Consider the following 20179-nt stretch of genomic DNA (forward strand, 5'->3'; position numbering starts at 1 on the left):
ACATTTTACTAAGTCTTTTAATGTGTTTCTGTGGACTATGAAATTATCTTTATTTTACTTTTTATGTCTGAAATTATCTTTATTTTACTGATTTTTTTTGGTTTTAAAAAAACGTATTTTTTTATTAAGTACACTCTACACCCAGTGTGGAGCTTGAGCTCACAACCCTGAGATCAAGAGTGGTATGCTTTACCAACTGGGCCAGCGAGCAGCCCCAGTGGTATTCTTAAATAATAATGCAGCTAGAAATAAAAATTTTAGCTAAATGTTATTTTCCTTTAGCACATCAAACCAATGTCATTGGCACTTATTAGTCAATATTAAGTATTTGTGAGTCTGTCCCTCATTTTTTTTTTGTGATCTGATTTTCCTCTCCATTTGCATTTATAATTGTTTATCTTTAATTTCTTGATAACTTGCCATTTCAACATAATATAACTAGGTAAGAATTTATTTTATTTATCCTGCTTGGAACTCATAATGAAAATTTTCTCTTGGGACTCTAGCCTTTCACTCACTCTTGTTTTCTTAAATGATTTTCTACAATTCACCCATATTTTTTGGATTTCTACTAGAGGTGGAGCATCTCGATTTATCCTTCAAGTCTCCTAATTCTCTTTTGTAGTTTGTACATTTCATTGTCCCTCAATACTGAATTCTAAGGAAATTCCTCATTATCTGCACTTCACCAAGTCTCTGTTCAGCTAGCTCTCTTCTACTGTACATTTTTCTTCTAGAGATAGCATTTTAACTAGTCAGATTTTCAATTTATTTACTTTTTAATGCCTATTTTTTTTAAAGATTTTATTTATTTATTCATGATAGACAGAGAGAGAGAGAGAGGCAGAGACACAGGCAGAGGGAGAAGCAGGCTCCATGCCGGAAGCCTGATGTGGGACTAGATCCCAGGACCCCAGGATTGTGCCCTGGGCCAAGGGCAGGCGCTAAACTGCTGAGCCACCAAGGAATCCCCTCATACTTGTTTTTTTATATGATTTCTGCCTTTTCCACTTTGGAGAAGATTCTGTAGTGATGCAATTCCTTTATTTAGCTTTCTAAAGACTCCAGGCATTTAAAAAAATCTTTTCAAAAACTTCAATTATTTATATTTCATCTCGAGTGAATCAGTGAATCCAGCTTCTAATTTCTGATATTTTGGGCTTCATTCTCACTGGTGGCTCAAATACCTTGATTCTTTAACCTCCTATTTCATTTAATAGATGAAACTTTTACTTGTCATTAAATATTCTACTAGATTTACTTTGTTAATATAAATATTATTGCACTCTCAGCTCTAACATGTTTAGGAATTTTATTAATATAGGTCACAATGCACATTTTTACACATAAATGTTACAGATAACTTGATTATTTTGCTTATTAATAGAGTTGAAAGGTTTGATTGAAAGAATCTGAACATACGTAGAAATATTTTATTGGGAATAGTTTCAACTTGCCTAGAGAATTGTATTGATTTTCTCTTCTGTATTACAAATTTTATGCCAAACAATGTAGTGCAAGTAAAGTAGAACATGATGATAATAAGCATCAACAAGACAAAAGATTTTACTAGAAAATCATTGATAACTTTAGAGAATTTTCCATTTAAAAGCTGAAGCCAAATTGCTATCAAAGAGGTCAATTTAAAAATGAATAAAAGACCTAGGGGTGCCTGGGTGGCTCAGTCAGTTAAACATCCAACTCATGATTTCAGTTCAGGTCATGATCTCATGGGTCATGTGATCAAGCCCTGAGTCAGGCTGCACATTCAGCAGGGAGTCTGCTTGAGATTCTCTCCCTCTCCCTCTGCCCCTCTACCCACTCACAATTTCCTTTCTCAAATAAATATTTAAAAAAAAAAAGAATAAAGAAAGATGCAGTTGTGGAGTTGTTATCTCATTAAAACCATGAAGAGATACCATCTCACACTTTTCAGAATGGCTGGTTAACAACACACAAAAAAAACAGGTGTTGGTGAGTATGCAGAGATACTTACTAGTAAGTATCAAATAAGACAAAGGTTGGTTTAAAGAAAAACTTGGGAAGACAAAATCTCAGTTAAAGTGATCAAAAAAAAGAGAAAAAACTTTCATAAAAAGAGTAAAAAGGACATATCACCATAGATAGTTCATATATCAAAAAATATTAAGAGAATTTTATGAACGAGTTTAGTCTAAAATATTTAAAAATTTAGATGAAATGGACACATTTTGTTAAAGAACTTGAAAAACACAAATAAGAGGAGAAAATCTCAATCATTTGGAAACTCTTAAGAAAATATGAAACCATAATTTAAGGTCTTCAAATATAATAACCCAGTCTTTCCCAGTGAATTTTACTGAAAATTTAACTGATGTAAACTTCTTAAAGAGTAGCAAAAGAGAGAAATATTGAAACTTTTAACTCATTAGTGAAAGCAGCATTGTATATCAAGCAAAATTAGATACAAAAACTTGACAAAGACTTTTCAAGAAAGGATCATTACAAATCAATTTTTACTTAAGAGTAGAAGTGTGAGCACCTGGGTGGCTCAGTGGTTGAGCATCTGCCTTTGGCTTAGGTTGCGATCCTGGGGTCCTGGGATCAGGTCCCACATCAGGCTCCCCATAGGGATCCTGCTTCTCCCTCTGTCTGTGTCTCTGTCTCTGTCTGTCTCTCTCTCTGTGTCTCTCATGAAAAATAAATAAAATATTTTAAAAAAAGAATAAAATGCAAATCTCCTAGAAAAAATATTAGAAAGAAATATTAGAAAAAAATTAGAAATTTTTTTCCCCAAAAAATGCTATTTTAATGGGGTCTTCACTTTTTTGCTTCTATCACTAACATTTTAGTTTTCTTTTCTGTCAGTTTTTTGAGTTTCAGCACACACATTAAGAAGTGGTAACAACGTGGGCAGCCCAGGTGGCTCTGCAGTTTAGCGCCGCCTTCAGCCCAGGGCGTGATCCTGGAGACCAGGGATCTAGTCCCAGGTCGGGCTCCCTGCTTCTCGCTCTGCCTGTGTCTCTGCCTCTTTTTGTCTCTTATGAATAAATAAATAAAATCTTTCTGAAACAGCCTCATCACGATCCCATGATAAGTTAACCTTCTCATTTGATTTTTCTGAAGGGTCAGAAGTTTCAGAACTCACAGAGGTCTGTCTTTCATCTGGACTGACTGACTCTGGATTCTGATTCAAATTCATGGTCTCTGAATTTATAACCTTACAGGCTGTATTACTGGTTAATACATTTGTTTCCAAGAAATTCTTTTGACATTGCAATACTGCTTTATTATTATTTTTTTAATTTTTATTTATTTATGATACTCACAGAGAGAGAGAGGCAGAGACATAGGCGGAGGGAGAAGCAGGCTCCATGCACCGGGAGCCTGATATGGGATTCGATCCCGGGTCTCCAGGATCGCGCCCTGGGCCAAAGGCAGGCGCCAAACCGCTGCGCCACCCAGGGATCCCTGCAATACTGCTTTAATACGTCTTTGAAGTTTTGATATTTTTGCGAAGAGTTCATCAGCTATTGCTTCATGTTTATTCCTGCACTGTGTCTTCCCAATGCATTCGGTCAATTCTGTCAGTTTGCTATCAAATAGCTTGTAATTTATACTATAGATCTCCTGTCGAATCAAATTGGCTAATCAAGCCACGTATAAAAAAGCATCATATATCACGAGAAGGTTGGGCTTATGCTGAGAATTTAAGGATTTTTTTTTTTTACATTCTTTGACCAAATAATGTACTTCACTACATTAGTAGAATAAAGAAAAAAAAAAAACTCATTTAATTATCTCAATAGATTGAGAAAAAGCATTTGAAGAAATTCAGTATCTATTACTGATAAAAGCTTATTAGAAAAGTAGGAGCAAAGAGAAATTTCCTTAATATAAAGTATATGTGTGATAACTTATGACCAATCTCACAATCAGTGATGAAACATTTGGTAGTTTTGAATATAAGTGAGGTTTGGTGGGGTGAAATCCAGATCCAATGGCCAAGAAAGAATTCTTGACACATCTTTGGTGCCAAATGATGGTTTTATTAAAGCATGGGGACAGGACCCTTGGGCAGAAAGAGCTGCTGCCCTGGGGTTGTGAGGGTGACTGATTATATACTTGGGAGTTGGGTAAGGAAAAGGGATGTTTTCAAAACAAATTATGTATGTTAAAGAGGGCTACAAGATATTGGAGGCCTGCCATTGTCAAGTTAAGGTTGTTTTTCCCTCTAGTTAAGACAGTTGGGAGTTTCCTTCTGGAGTTCGGTTATTGATAAGAAGGCTTTTTTCTTGTAAATCACTAAGACATTTTGTAAACTGAGGGAGACTCATGTCTTGCTGGACTGTGACCTCTATTAGTTAATCATTTGTTTTTCTTTCCCATAGCTTTAGGGCAGCCAGGAGTGCCTGAGGAATGTCATACATATCCAACCTGGGATGGGGGGTGAGGGTGTCAGCTTGTGCTTTGTCCTCAGCTTGCCTTCTGCTACCTCATTGTATTGATAGTTTTCTCTTTCAACATTGAGAATGAATAAAGGATACATAGTTTCCATTCAATATTGTACTGATGAGTTAGGGACAAGGGGCTAGGCAGGGAAAGATAAGGGAAAGCCCCAGAGGCAGGGTCCCACAAATCTCTGGGCTTCCATAAATCCCAAGGACACTGAGATGCAACAGAGATAAGACAACAGAAACAGAGATAAGGAAGTAAATCTGGCCCCCTGGGTGCAACATACATACTAGGGAGTATCTCCCTTTGATGACTATCAAATAATCACCAAGACTCAAAACTTAAGTCATATGTCACTCACTCAAGACAGCACAAGAAATCTTATGTCCATCAACTCCTTAGTCAGGTTTTCTATGAAAGGCCAGCCAAAAAAGCCCTCAGTGGCAACCCTGTCAGGACCCCTCTCACTTCTGAGAGATTTGTCTGTATCTTTGCTTAATAAACTATCACTTTAGTCACTCTCCTTTGTCTGCGAGATTCATTCTTCAACTCTGATTTCAGAACCAAGCTCTTCCACATCACTGAGTGTCCCAGGGAGTGATATGAAGAAAACAAAAACAAATAAATTAATAAAAATTAAAAATTAATTATAACAAAAATAATATTGTCAGTATTTAGAAACAACATACTTTGAGTATAGACACTAAAGATAACTATTATAATTCATAAGAGAATATAGCAAAGTTTCTGATACCAAGCAATATAAAACTTCAACTATATTTTCATACATAGTTCATATATTTTCATATATTTCAGAATCAGTTCAGAAAAAGCAATTTATTAGAGATATCCTTGCAGAGCTGAAAGATATAATTCCTTCTGTTGTTCAAACAGAAAAAGATGCATTTAGAAATGCTCTGAGTACAAAGAATGACTAAAACAAACTACAAGCAAAATTTAACTCAAGGTTTGTTCAAAAAGTTCTTTATAGTAAAAACTAAATGGATCACAGTGGTCCTAGCAAATGTGTTCATTGCAGAAAGTGGCTCAGAACAGAAAGACTAAGAGTTTAACTCCCCCAAGAAAGCTAGGTGGCTTTAGACAGAGCCTTGTCTTGAAAATCATTGTAGGTTTTGGCCATTGGCACATTAGTGACATTTGATTAATTAGAATATAATTGACAAAAGGCCAATAAGGTGTCCGAGAGCATTATACTGCCAAAGTGCAACTAGCCTGAATTAAGAGCGAGGCTCTTCAAGATGTGCAATGAATGACTTGAGGTTTCCTAAATTTCTATTGGCAAGAAGTGGCTGAGGAGAAAAAAGAAAAAGCAAGGGATACCCAGAGGGTGAAGTCAAAAGAACAAGGATTGAGGAACTACTTCTAGCAAGCAAGCATAACAAGATTCTAAGAACATTCTTTATCTTCCAGATAAGCTCTCTTGGCAAAACTTGCCAGCAGGAATTCACAGTTGCTATGGATCAGTGGCTGCTATGTTGCCTCCTTTTCTTCTTTCTCAATGGGAGGGCATGTTGTGATTATTATAACTGTACTTCTGAGGTTGTTATGTCACCTTATGTACTGTAGGCTGGTAATTCAAACATAGATACACACTTTCACATAATCGGTTCTCATTTTATTTCTTTGGAATTTATAGGAGTGTATCAGTGTGGGCCAAGTCAGGAAAACAGATGCCGCTCTATGTTTTACAAGAAATATTGGTTTTATTCTTTATTTTTAAAGAGTTTATTTATTTATTCATGAGAGACACAAAGAGAGAAGGCAGAGACAGAGGCAGAAGAAGAAGCAGTCTCCGTGCAGGGAGCCTAATGTGGGACTCGATCCCAGGACTCCAGGATCATGCCCTGGGCTGAAGGCAGACGCTCAACTGCTGAACCACCCAGGCGTCCCAGAAATATTGGTTTTAATGGAGGTTACAGGAGGTTTACACATCTGTTGAAATGGACTGGGGAGTAAAGATCAGAAGAATGCTGCTAGAGGTTACAAAAATTACATTGCAGTCAATAATCTCAGCTACAACCCTCAAATGGGTAATTTGCAGAAGTTCACTTAGAAGTTATCAACTTGAATGATATCAGGAAAACCTGCTTATCCCAGGTGCCTATAGCACTCAGATGGATGATTTATAGGAATTCATTTTGGAAGTGGCTGCATACCTCATATGTGCTGTGTGGAGGCCGAGAAAAATTAAGGCCATCCCACCTAAAGTTTAGCATTAGCACAAGTATAGCCATCTTAGGTCCCTGTGAATAAGAGCTGAACTTTATGGGAAAAACTGCAGAATGTCCTCAATGTCCTCGGCAGGTAATCCCATATCAGAAAGACAACAGAGCCCAAGCCCGTGGTAGGAAGTCCCATCTTAGAATGAGAACAGAGCTCAATGCCCTTGAAAGCCCCATATCAAAATGTAAACAGAACTTGAGAAATTCTTCCATCCCTTCTGAAAATCCCCTAGACCAGCCTATAAAAAAACCAGCTGTAACCCACCACTTCGGGGTCCAAGTCCCTGCTCCGCTGTGTCGGGCACACTTGGACCCAAGCTTGAGCTTGCTAATAAACCTTCGTGCGCTTGCATCGGTGTTCCTTGGTGGTTTCTCGGATTCGCAATCTTGGGCACAACATGCTGCTTGCCTGTATCTGTTTGCAGGTGCTGTTGGAAAATAAAGACTTCTCTTTTTCATCTTTCAGATCTCAAATGAGAGCATCTCATTGGTAGATCTTAACCTAGGAGCACACTGGAAAGGGATTGCCCTGATTCAGAGGAGAATGGATGTAGAGTTGACAACAGGCAATCTGATAAATAGGCAAAAAATAAAATCTCATGTAGAGGGAAGATGTATATGGTTACTTTAGAGGTTTGGTGCAGATTCTTAGCTTTGACACTTATAAATATCAGCCTAAAATAAGTCATCTGGGAAGCCTAGTGGCTCAATGGTTGAACATCTACCTTTGGCCCAGGGCATGATTCTGGAGTCCCGGGATTGAGTCCTACATCAGGCTCCCTGCATGGATGGAGCTGCTTCTGTCTCTGCCTATGTCTCTGCCTCTCTCATGAATAAATGAATAAAATCTTTACAAAAAATAAAAATTAAAAAATTAAAAAATGAAATAAGTCACCTGTTTAATGTAATTAGAAACCACCAATGCATCTCTTTTGATATCAAGATGTTTCAAGTGATTTTTGACATACTACCTACCATTCCACACTTTGTTATCAAGGACAGCCAAGGGAAGTCCAAGTAGTGAAACTCCACAAGAAAAAGATGTTGTGTGTAAGCATAACAGATGAGCCACATTAACTTTAGGTCAAGAATTTTAAAAGCGAAACTTCAATGTTTGCCAAAGTTCTGGTTGATGCATTATTCATACTGCTATTTAAAATGTCTCATGGATTTTTAAAATATTAATTTGGAAAATCAGTCTTTGATGTGATTTAAACAGTTATGTATTCTTGAAATCCCATCTTTTCTTTCAAAACAGTAAAAAAGAAAAACTGAAAAACTTCAATTTTTGCTTTAGAAAACTGAGTAATGTTCTAGTTGAACCAAAGACTTGTTCTTACAGAGTAATGTCACCATCTTGTGGTGTTTTAAGATATTGCTGCTGAAGGTATTAGTATTTTTATATCTACTAATATTATGAAGTTACTACTTTTTTAGTGCTTGTCTCTCAGTAGGAAATGTATTTAGCCAATGAATAAGCATTTGTATTTCAATCTTAATATAAGTATCTGCTTCAAAACAGATTTAAAAATTATTTCCTGTATAAAAATGTGGATTACGTGGAAGCTTTTTAGTAAATTTAATACCACCTAAAATTTGTTGGTTTGCTTCTTCGAGTTCTTATGTAAGTGTTATGCAAGTTACATAAGACTAGAGACGTTGTCTTGTTCACAGACTCATCCCCCAGGCTTACAAAGCAGTGCCTGGCAAGAGTAGGCCCAACAAATGCCTGATGAATGCAAATATGAATGAATGGATGTTTTCCATGTTTTATAAGTATATATTTTTAAGATTTTATTTATTTATTCATGAGAGACACAGAGAGAGGTGGAGACATAGGCAGAGGGAGAAGCAGACTCCCTGTGGGGAGCTTGATGTGGGACTGGATTCCAGGACCCTGGGATTGATGAAGTTTTGGAATATAAGTGAGGTTTGGTGGAGTGATGTCTGGAGCCAACGACCAAGAAAGAATTCTTAAGATGTCTTTGGTGCAAAATGGTGGTTTCATTAAAGCCCAGGGATAGGACCAGTGGGGAGGAAGAGCTGCTGCCCCAGGCCTGTGAAGGGTGACTGATTATATATCTGGGAGTTGGGAGGGGTTTGAGGATAGTGTACTCTCTAAGGAATTTTGGAAGCAAGGTTTCCAGGACCTTGAGGGTGCTAGCTATTGTTGGGAAAATGTCACTTATTACTGTCTAATAAAACCCGACTTATGAGATCCTACAGATGTATATCCATGGGCCATGTGCTTGGGGAATGATCGCCAACATGAACCTTGGGGGTTTAGAAATAAAGGAAATTTCTGAAGGAATTTTTATATGTTAAAGTAGACATAGGATCCTGGGGGCTAAGATTGCCTTTTGCCCTTAGCAAAGTATTAACATTGAGGTAGTTGAGTCTGTAGAACAATGTCCCTCTGCCTGTTGTAAGGACTTGTCAATGTGCCACCCCTGGCCTTGTGTTTTGTCCTCAGCTAGTCCTCTGTTCCCTCATCAGGACCTTGACCTGAGCCAAAGGCAGATACTCAACCACTGAGCCACGCAAGTGTCCCTCTTTATAAATATTTTAAGACAAATTAACTCCAGAATTTTCCTAGTTTTCTATCATGCAAATCAAAACTTGTTTTTGTTTTTGTTTCAAACAACCAAACTCATATTTGAGTGGTTTTGTTTTTTTATCAAGGCTTTTATAAAGTGACTTAGTTCAGAAATATATTGATAAGTTGATTTCATTTTAATTAATTCCATTAGTAAAATATACAGGTATGTTACTGAATTATTTTTGGCTCACTATGTGTGATAAAATGTACTTCAAAGAGTACAACCTTTGGAGTCAAGAAGATCAGTTTCTACTTCTGGCTTTGCCGGCAGGATGATTTGGGGAAACTAAACTTTCTGAGCTTCAATATTCTGATATTGGAGATAATAACTACCTCTTTCGTAGTATATAGGCAAACTAGAAATGTGAGTTTCTGTTAATTCGAATATTTGACTTTTCAAAACCAACAGACTGCCTCCCCAAAGTGAGTCAGTCACCAAACATTTACAAGTGATATATATTGTCAGATATCATGCAAAGCTTAAATAAAGGAAGGATAAAGAGAATATGTTCTTTTAATACTTGTTGAAAAAATTTTTTATGAAATAGCAAATAAATATTATTTATTCTGGGTTGAAATTCCAGTTAAGTCCAACCCCTGACATTTATTAAAATAAATCCTTCAACAATTATGTCATCTTCATGCTGAATAAGCAAAATTCATGACTTGTTCTTTTTGTCAGCCATCATCCCTTTAAAATGCACTAAATTGAGGTAAAAATTGCCTGTCTGTATGAGAGCTATGATTGATCTCCTGTTTCTTCTGTTTGCCTATACGTAAGTCTTTCAAGGCATTTTAATTTTCAAATGCTGTCTTAATCAAGTAGTTGGAATTTCAAGTTCTTTACAAAAATAAAAACCTCAAACTTGACTTGAGGTTTGCTCTTCTTGCCTCAGAGTTACTCTAGATTTTCCATGGATAGCTTAAATTTTGCCTTCAATTTTATTTAAGGTAGAGGGATGGAGGAGATGTAAGGTAATTGAATAATCTCTATTTGTGGATTCTTTCCAGCTTTCCATCCCTGGAAGCTGGGTAAAGCTAACTATCTCCAGGGCTCTTTGGTGGATTTTTGCTGTCTTTCCCCCTTGAGGTTCACTGATGGATAACCATTTATAACTCCCAAGATATCAGGAATTATCCCTCTAGCTTCTTTGTGGTCCCCAGGTATATGAGACTCTCATCTCTAGAAAACATTTGTGCAACTCATATCTGAAAACTCCAAATACAAACCCGTCTCATGGCAGTGGCCCTCCCCTTAGATCTGCCACCAGTCTATCAGTTTTTTTTCTTGGTCTCTAGATTTTCCACGTAGGAGTCATATCCCAGGTCAAAGGTAGCTTTGACTTTATTGGACATTAGACAGGCCTCAGTGTCTCATGTCTGCACATCTTGGGGAACTTATACCTGGGACCTCCCAGAAAGGCCTCCCATTGCTTGAAGGGAGCAAGTTCTCACATCTCCCATCTAACAAGGAGAAGGCTGAGAGGGAAGCCAAAGCTTTCTTCAAAGAAAATTTCCTTGTGATACTTCCACTTGATTATTTTATATTCTTAAAGTAGGTGAGAGGAGTCAAACATCCTAGACACAGTTTCATAATTATCTTATGGAAGATTATATTTTGGTTTGATGACTTACATTAGAATTTCATATCCATGACAGTTTATGCTTCAGTATAAAATTATACATATATTTTTATACTTGGTTGTACATCTTTTTTTTTTTTTTTTTTTTGGTTGTACATCTTCTGATTTAAAGTTTCAAACTGTGCTGTGGGAAACTAATACCCTAGTAAGCAAAAAGCTGCTTTAGTATTAACATCTCCAAGATCTGGGCAAAATGAAATACAAAGAACATAATTAATTTTTAGCATTATCTTTTAGTAATAGTTATTTCTCAGCATCAGCATATGTGCAACTGAGGTTTGATTTTAAGTTAAGTGATTTCACACACCATGTTATAGATGTCAGACATGTGAAAAAATCACTTCTGTCCATTTGAAAGAAGAGATCGATTGCAAAAGATTATCAAAGGCTAAGTCAAGAAAACATACTTGATGTTTATAAGAGACTATCAACTGCATAAGTAGACATTTAATGATGTGTGAATCGGGTAGCAGAAGTGAGAAAATTCTGTGTGAAATGTAATGATATAAATTAAATTACAGAATAAAAATAAAGGAGCCTAATCAGGAACATTTATAAGTACAATGAGTCATTAAACTGCCCAGTGACTGAAAGAGCCAAGGCTGCAAAGACATCTTTTGCCCTTTTTATAGAATTCTCTAGAGACAGATCTTATTGAAGAGATTTTAGAAGAAAAAAAAATCAATAGACATTTAAAATTCTGAAGTGATTATTAGGTTGGATTTATATGGTTGTCTTTTTAAGAATTTAGGGCAAAAGATAAGGCAACTTAATTAAATGATCACAAACTTTCACAATAATAAATATTAACACATTCTGAGACGATCTTAACTGTCATCATAGGACCATCTCTCTCTCTTTCTCTTTCTCTTTTTTTTTTTTCTGTGATTTTTTTCATATTGATCGAAATATATTTTAGGACAGGCTGATGATGAGACCAAATTTGTACTAAATTTCTTCCATGTGTATTTTTCTGACAAACCCCAAAGTGTGTCTCAAAGGATGTTGGGTAGTAAGAAATTTTGCAGTGGAGTAAGTCATGTTAGGCAGAATCGACTTATTTCAACAAAACTGAATCCATTACCTTTATTCTCTATTAAATAAGAGGCCCTTTATGCAGTGTTACTATGAAAATTGAAATGTACAATCAAGGTAAACAATCAGCATATTCAGTGGTATAAGTGAGTTTTGATTAGTCGGAGGGCAGCCCTCTCTGAGCTCTTGCAGATGAAAGCTGAACATGAACATTTATAAGTGGGTCATCCGGATCATCATTCCTATTTAAGACAAGGAAAATCTTGAGACCTGTTTAAGACGAAAAAAATTCAAATTGTTCTCTCAGAACTATTCTTAAGGCCAAATCACCCTTTCAAAGAACAAAATTACAATCTGTTAATGAAAGTGAAGACAAGACAGTTATGATTGTTTAATGGTAAATTTTAAAACTGCAGTGCTAGATAATTATATGTTCAACTACTTGTTGCAGAGGATAGCTAGGCAGGCTACATCCTCACTTTACAAAATAGGAGAAAAAGGAGAGGATGTTTCTGGTCTTCTTCATGGCTTGGCCAAGATAAGATAAGGGAAAGGACGGGAAGGGAAGGGAAGTTAGAATGTGAATGGGGCCTTGCTCCATGTTCATATGTTACAACCATAGCACACTTTTCCAGTGATTAGATGAGATAGAAACTCCTGTGACATGTAGAAGAGGTCACTAGGAATAGTCTTCAGCTTATTTTGCTTTGCATAAATTATTTTTAAAGATTTATTTATTTGAGAGAGAGAGGAAAGTGCTCATGTGCATGCATGGGTGAGCAGACTGGGGAATGGGAGGTGAGGAGGAGCAGAAGGAGATGGAGAGAATCTATAAGCAGGCTCCACACCCACCTGACACAAGGCTCATCTCATGATCCTGAGATCAGGACCTGAGCTGAAACCAAGAGTTGGATGCTTAACCCACTGAGCCACCCTTGAGTCTGTCACCCACTGAGTCTGTCCCTTGCTTTCCAAAAATTTTAAAGTCTATACTTGATAGGGCTAAAATGCATGGTAATACTTTCTTGTGATCCTTTGTACTCTACAATCCGTACCCTAGAAAACTAGCCTTCTTAGATAGCTGTCTCAGACTCTATAGCCACTTTTTTCTCCTCTATTTCAAAAAAGAAGTTACAGTTTTTCTAGATGTAACTACAACTACACTTTTTTCTCCTCTGTTTCAAAAAATAAGTTGCAGTTTTTCTAGATGTAACTACAACTATCTCAAGTACCTCCCCAAATTCCATCCTCTTCATCAGTGGAATTGCTGCATGGCAGTTACAAAATCTCAATGCTATAATTATAGCACAATCAATGCTTAATATTTGCAGCACAGTTGAGGTAGCTCAGCTGGTCTTGGCTCAGATGGATAGCTGGGTGTTAGGCTGTCTGTCTGCCTAGTTTTGGCTCCTTGCTGCTAACCAAATTCTGTCCTGCTCTTTGTGTTCATTCGCTACCCACCTATAAAGGGTCACAAATTTCTTCTCCTCACAATATCAAAATTGCAGTAGGGCAAGGTCCATTACACAGGCCCATTTCAAGAATTTTTCTCTGGCCAAAGCAAATCATAAGTCTAAGTCTAATATCAATGAAAGTGAATATTTGCTGAATAATCCAAATGATCACTGCTTTCTTGTTTTAATTACTAATGACACATAAAAAATTATCCCAGAATAAGTGATTAGAAAACAATTTTCTTTTGCTCATGCTTTTGTATGTCACAATTTGGGGCATGCCTTGTTTGTACTGTTTCTATTTGAAGTCGCTCAGGGGTCATAGTGAGATGGTAGCTGGGGCTTCAGTCATTTGAAGATGGATGGATGGGCTGGAGAACCAACAGCTTATTTACATGATTGGCCACTGACTCTGGCTGTTGGCTAACAGCTCAGCTGGGGCTGTTGTGTGGAGATCTAATATGTGGCCCCTCCAGCATGGAGATCACAGGGTAGTGAGATTTTACATGACAGTCCAAGCAGGGTCAGAAGAGACTGGAGAATGGAAAAGTAAGGAATAGAAGAACCTTACCCATCTGCCTTATTGGTTCATATGTCCCTTGGAAATTTCTTGGGTGAAATGTGAAAAGATCCCTGCTCATGGAGAACAGGGAGAGACAGAAGGAAAAGCCAGGCCACTCTAGATTAGTAAGTGGTGGGTTTGACAAGCAAAGGAACTTACATATGAAGCTTATCTTGGGCATCAGCAATACAAATAGGTCTCTGCACCTACCCACTGAATCTTAAACGTTTTATATAGAGACCCTACCTGGGTTCAGTCACATATACTGGCCAGAGGCTTTCAACACCACATCACTGCGTCAAGGCTTTGTCCTTCATGAAGCTTCTGGGAGTGGGGAAGGCAAGCAGAATCCATATTCCAAGGACAGGTAGTAGGTGAGGAGCCTCTAATTGCTGGATTCAGCTCACAGGTCATCCAGCCAGTCACATCCTCTCAATGACCTTCCTTGCGAATAGATATTGGTACCCTTTTGTTCTAGTAAGTGGTTAAAGAATTAGTCCAAGGTGCCCTTTTTTGAGACATTTTCAGATTGTTAGGAATACTTCAGTGTTAGAAGATTTCTTTTAAAGGTTTATGATTGTCCTCTGGAAGGCACTTATAATACCCCACTTCCATCACTCAATGTCTACCGAGGATATTGTTCTTTATGCTGAGAATATGTCCCCTATTAGAAAACCCTTCAAAAATGACCTCTTGCTGAGAATATGTCCCCTATTAGAAAACCCTTCAAAAATGACCTCTTGACAATCTCCCACAAGGTCCAAATAATGAGCAAGGTCTACAGGAAACAAAAGCCTGTGACATGCTGCAGGTGGACAGCAGAGATGGCCTCTCTTTCACTCCTGATCACTTTGTGGGGTCCAACAGAGCCTTGACATTTCAGGGATGAGTCAAAAACACTGTTGCCCCAAATACCAAGGTTTTGGTCCTTTTGCCTCAGGACTTTGCCTTCTAGTTAATTTCTTTCTTTCTTTCAGAATTTCTTTCTTTCAGATTTTATTTATTTATTTAAGAGAGAGCGAGAGCAAGCATACACAAGCATGGGGAGTGGCAGGCAGAGGGAGAGGGAGAAGCAGACTCCCTGCTGAGCAGGGAGCCCAATGCAGGACTTTACCCCAGGCCCCTGGGATCATGACCTGAGCCGAAGGCAGATGCTTAACCAACTGAACCACCCAGGCACCCTGCCTTCCAATTTCTAAATCTCCTGGCAACTGTGATTTCCAACCTATTATCTTTTCACACCATTAAGACCCAGTCCTTTCTGTTTCAGCTCTATGCCATGGTCCATGCAGCAAACTGGAAAAGTGGCTTTATAGACAAGATTAGGTCAATGCCTACCTTGTACTGTGATTTGAGTTTTTTCAGTCATGACTACACTTGCATATATATTCAATGTTTCTAAACTTTGTGAAAATATCTTTAAATTCAGAGTGCAGAAATGTAACACATATATTTTATGCCATTTCTTGGTGACTACATCCTAGTGAACTTTTTTTCAAGTGATACATCTAGTTGATTAGTCCTATGGCAGTTAGCTTTTATTATCTAATTTCTAATTGTGCTTCTCTTTCATCAATATCCTTAATCCATCTTTGTCATTATATTTCCATTTAGTCCCCTAGACTATTTGATTGCTTCCAATACTCATTAGTATCTAATTTATTCTATTGTTACACATAGTACAAGCATTTTTACACATCTTAGAGCTTTAAAAGCTTACTTAGTGATTTTATGCTGAAAATACAAAAAATATGCAGTTACCTTAAGTAGTTACCAATTTTTGTAAATTGCAGGCAAACATTTTATATACGTACATTGATAGGATTGAATAATCATATAAAATACATGCCTACTTATACAAGATAATAGTATTTACAAATCACGATTTAAAAATTTCTGTAACTGTCAGGTTCTCAATTATTTAAGAGTTGAGATAAGTGTTTTTTAGTGGTTTTACTTTATTTTGCCTGCAAATGTTTCTCTAATGCATCCAACCCATGCTTCTGCTTGATATTTCATTAAATTAAGATAATATAAAGTAACAGGTGTAGTAAGCATGATTATTTTTACCGAAATCTCAATTTCTAAAATGAAAGATGAAGGTAATACTGTTAAACTTTTATTAGCGTCATTGTTTTTCTTTGCTACTCTTTGCTTATATATTTTTATCCTGAAAACCTCATAAAATAAAACCAAAGTGTTTACTTACATATAAAGCTATGCAAATAGTTAATAAACATATGGTATCAAACTTGAAATCTTTAAATTTAAAAATTAAAATAAATATAATTTAAGGCACAATGACAAAATTTGGGATGTAAAATTAAGACCAATTAGCTAGTTTTCAGAATTGTAGGTTCACAGACTTTAAGTGATATGGCTTATTTTAATAACCGTATAATAATCATGCAAACCAAAGAAAAATGCGGCTCAGTTAAACTTATTTAATTAAAAATTTTGCTTAGCATACTGGAATTGAAAATAAAAATAAACCATTAACATAAAAGCACAAAATTTGGTATGAACAAATAATATCATTATTTATAAACAAAATTAGGGTTTAGAAATATGTGGTGAGAAACCAAAATAAATCAGAGATATAAGATACACAATGGACTATCTAGTGAATGCAGGTACATTTTCAGTCGGATTTGATATTAGACATTTCACTAAATGAGCTGAAACTTTTTCCAGATACATGTTATAAAACAAGTTCATCCGCAAGTAATTTAATTTACTTACGTGAAAAAGCTCAGCAATGCTCTGTGTGACATTAGGTGCCTGAGACATATCACAAAAGCAATTAGATCATACTGGAAACCAGCTGTGCATCAAGTAGATTGCTTTTATCTAAGTGATAAAAACCTTGTAGAGTGTGAACAATATTGGGTATAAAATTGTAACATTTTAATGAGCAACATAAAAGAGGAATAGAATGAACAAGAGAAGTGGCAAATTTGCACAGGGTATGTGCACCTGGAGGAAGGGAAAGAGAAAGTGATAAAGATATGTATTGGATTGTGATAAATTGTTCACCTATTCTTTTAATCAGAAAAACTTCAACATCATTTAAGTAATTTATCAAATATGTGATCCCAATTTGTAGTTCAGTTACTCTAGGAATTCAGAGTTTATAGAATATATTCTGGAAGAAAGCAGACATGATGTTATCAAAATCTGTTCTTTACCAGGGAAGGTTTAGAGGAAAAGAAGTGAGAAAGCAATAAGGAAGGAAGGGAGAAGGCAGTATAGACAGAGTAAGACAGAATGGGGTTATTTTGATGGACATACATGATTAAGAAGAGGGTGGTTCAGAGAGATCAACGCATATCATGCACACTGGGCAGTCATATTAGAGTCACTGAATAAATGTTAGATGAATGAATTAATGAATGGATAATTTTTCCTGAGTTAGAGATATAAATTTCAAGCCAATGAAAAGACTAGTCAAGAGTACCACAAAGTTTTCAAAGTATTATGAAGGAGGACAGTACTTGTCTTACTTACTAACTTTCTAATGTAACTTTTGACATGTATGAGTCAGTGTATTACTAATGAGATTTTATATTTTAAATAGTTCCAACTTTGTTGCAATTTAAGAACACAGCTGCAAACTACACCTGATTATGAACAATCACATATCTGGGGACAATAGAGTATTATTTCCCATTCTAAATTATTTATGATTGTTAGCATTTATTGAGCATTTACTATATGCCAAGCTATCTACTAACCATATTATGTTTATGAGGTTACTTTTTATTAATTCAAGTCACTTTTTAATTTTTAAATTTTTAGTTATTTACTTTTAAATATTTATTTATTTATTTGAAGGGGGCAGGGCAGAGGAAGAGGGAGAGAGTCTTAAGCAGTCTGTGCTGAGCATGGAGCCCCATGTGGGGCTCGATCTCATGACCCTGAGATCACCACCTGAACTGAAAACCAAGAATCGGATGCTTAATTGACTGAACCACCCAGCTGCCCCTGCCATATATTTAAAAACTTCTTTGATTTGATTGTGATGTGTATCTATTTTCACATAGTGATGTGTGGACTGAAGAGCTAATATAAAATGATAAATGGTATTTGAATTGTGTTATTTGGAGACTGGTATTAACTAAATTGAAGTCACTGAAATTTTTGCCTATCAGAACCATACAAAACAAGAATGCTCTGTGTGTGAGTGTGCATGTGTGTGTCTGCATATGTGTCTAGAGAGATTTCTTTCAATATTGAGTCATTTCTTACAGTAAACATAAATTACTTCACTGGAGATTTTTAAAAGGCAAGCATTTTACAATAAAATTGAATAGATCTGTGTTTTTTCCTAGATAGTCCATAATACGTTGCTATTTTCTGAATGACATATTTTACTTTCAGCTTTTCTAACTGGTAATTTCTGATACACATGAAGGATATTTTTCGTAATATACTGACCACTTTTAAGATAATTTTTTTTTCTTTTTGTTTCTTAGGTTTCTCAAAATGTGATTATAACATCTGGAAATAATTTTATGTTGCTTTTACTTTCACAGCTATTATAACTCATAAATTATAACATTATTCAAAATTATAAATGTATAATTTTTCCTATTTTCCTGCATCAGCTACTATATCCAGAATTGTCTTTCTGTGGTTCTAAATTAAATGTAAAATCTAGTATTGTATACTTGACAAAGTTATTGATGATTAGTTTCTCATCCTGGTAAGGAAATTTTATTACATTATTAATTTTTAAATAATACTATAAAATTAGATAATAAACTATCAAATATAGATATATTTACCTTTTGACTCACTGATATAATTTTTATAGATTTCCAAATATTACTTTCTGAGGATACTGACTCCCTACTGAAGAAAGAGTAACTTTATCCAAAACATTTTCTTCTATTTGATAGGTCATAGCCCATATCTAATCACAAATGTTTCAACATGTACCTGATATGTTTCCGTAATTTATAAATTGATTCAGGATTTTTTTTACCTAATCTCTTGGTCATCAGAATAGAGAAATAGAAGTAAAAAAAATCTGTATCTTCACTCAAGTCAATTTTTCAACCAAAACCTGAATGTCTGTATTTTTTCATAACCTGGTCACATCATCAGAGATGGAAGAAAAATAATATTACAAAAATTAAAATAAGAAATGATCAATATAATTACTGTAATGTACTGCACAAAGCAAAATGGCTAGAAATAAGGAAAACTCAAATCTAGAAAATTTTTGTCATTTACCTTTCTTTCAGGGCCCCAAAGTCACAATCATGAGCATACCTACACTGTTTTGTCAGTAAGTTTTACATTACATTTCACTCCAGAAACTAAAATATTTCCAGAATGATTATAGGAAACACAAAGAATATTATTTTTGATATTTTATGTTTTATGTCACTCTTCTTCATCTATTTCACATGCTCAGTAGAATGAAACTATTGAGCAAAAATCTAAAAGAATGAATGCTTGTGTGGCTGTGTGTTGGCTAAGAGCAATTACATTTTAAGAAGAATAAGCACAAGTGTATGTATTTGTTTTCTGTATACTTCTTTTCTTTCTTCATTTGCCAGTTATTCTGGGTTAATGATATGCAAGTGTGTTTCCTTATAAGAAGCTCCATAATGGTAGCTACTTATTCTAGTAAGAATTATATTTTAACTTTGGACAAGCCTAAATTAATATGGGTTTGGTTATAAGGAGAACTTATTAATATCTGCCATCTGGCCTATTTAATTATCCTTAGCTTTCTAGACATTGGGAAAATTATTATTTTTATAAATACCTTCTCAAATTTACATAGATTTTGAAGGAACTTTGAAAACAATGTATATACTGTTATTCATAAGATCACATGACATTGAAATGTAATTATTTTATATGTTGCAATTAAGATTCATTTTAAATCTTAATAAGAGCTGCTGGATGACATGGTTGGTTAAGCATCCGACTCTTGGTTTCAGATCAGGCCATGATCTCAGGGTTGTGAGATTGAGGCCTGCATTGGACTCTGTACTGAGTGTGGAGCCTGCTTGAGGTTCTCTTTCTCTCTCCCTTGCCCCCCACCCCAACTTGCATGTTCTGTCTCTCTCAAATAAAAAAATAAGTAAATCTTTAAAAATACGGCAAATTATTTTATTATTTTATTTTATTTTATTTTATTTTATTATTTTATTTTATTAAGATCTTATTTATTTATTCATGAGAGACACAGA

At 35.7% G+C, this 20179-nt stretch overlaps 1 long non-coding RNA gene across 2 annotated transcripts in view; it reads left to right on the forward strand.

Moving 5' to 3' along the window:
• Positions 1–4952, forward strand: part of LOC140599904 (uncharacterized) — an 83694-nt gene extending 78742 nt beyond the window's left edge. For both annotated transcript variants that reach the window (XR_012002947.1, XR_012002946.1), the window contains one exon: positions 3311–4952. This is a non-coding gene — a long non-coding RNA (uncharacterized lncRNA). The remainder of the gene's footprint in view (positions 1–3310) is intronic.
• The last annotated feature ends 15227 nt before the right edge of the window (positions 4953–20179 follow it).

Source organism: Vulpes vulpes, chromosome 8, assembly GCF_048418805.1.
Source record: "Vulpes vulpes isolate BD-2025 chromosome 8, VulVul3, whole genome shotgun sequence".
NCBI lineage: Eukaryota > Metazoa > Chordata > Mammalia > Carnivora > Canidae > Vulpes > Vulpes vulpes.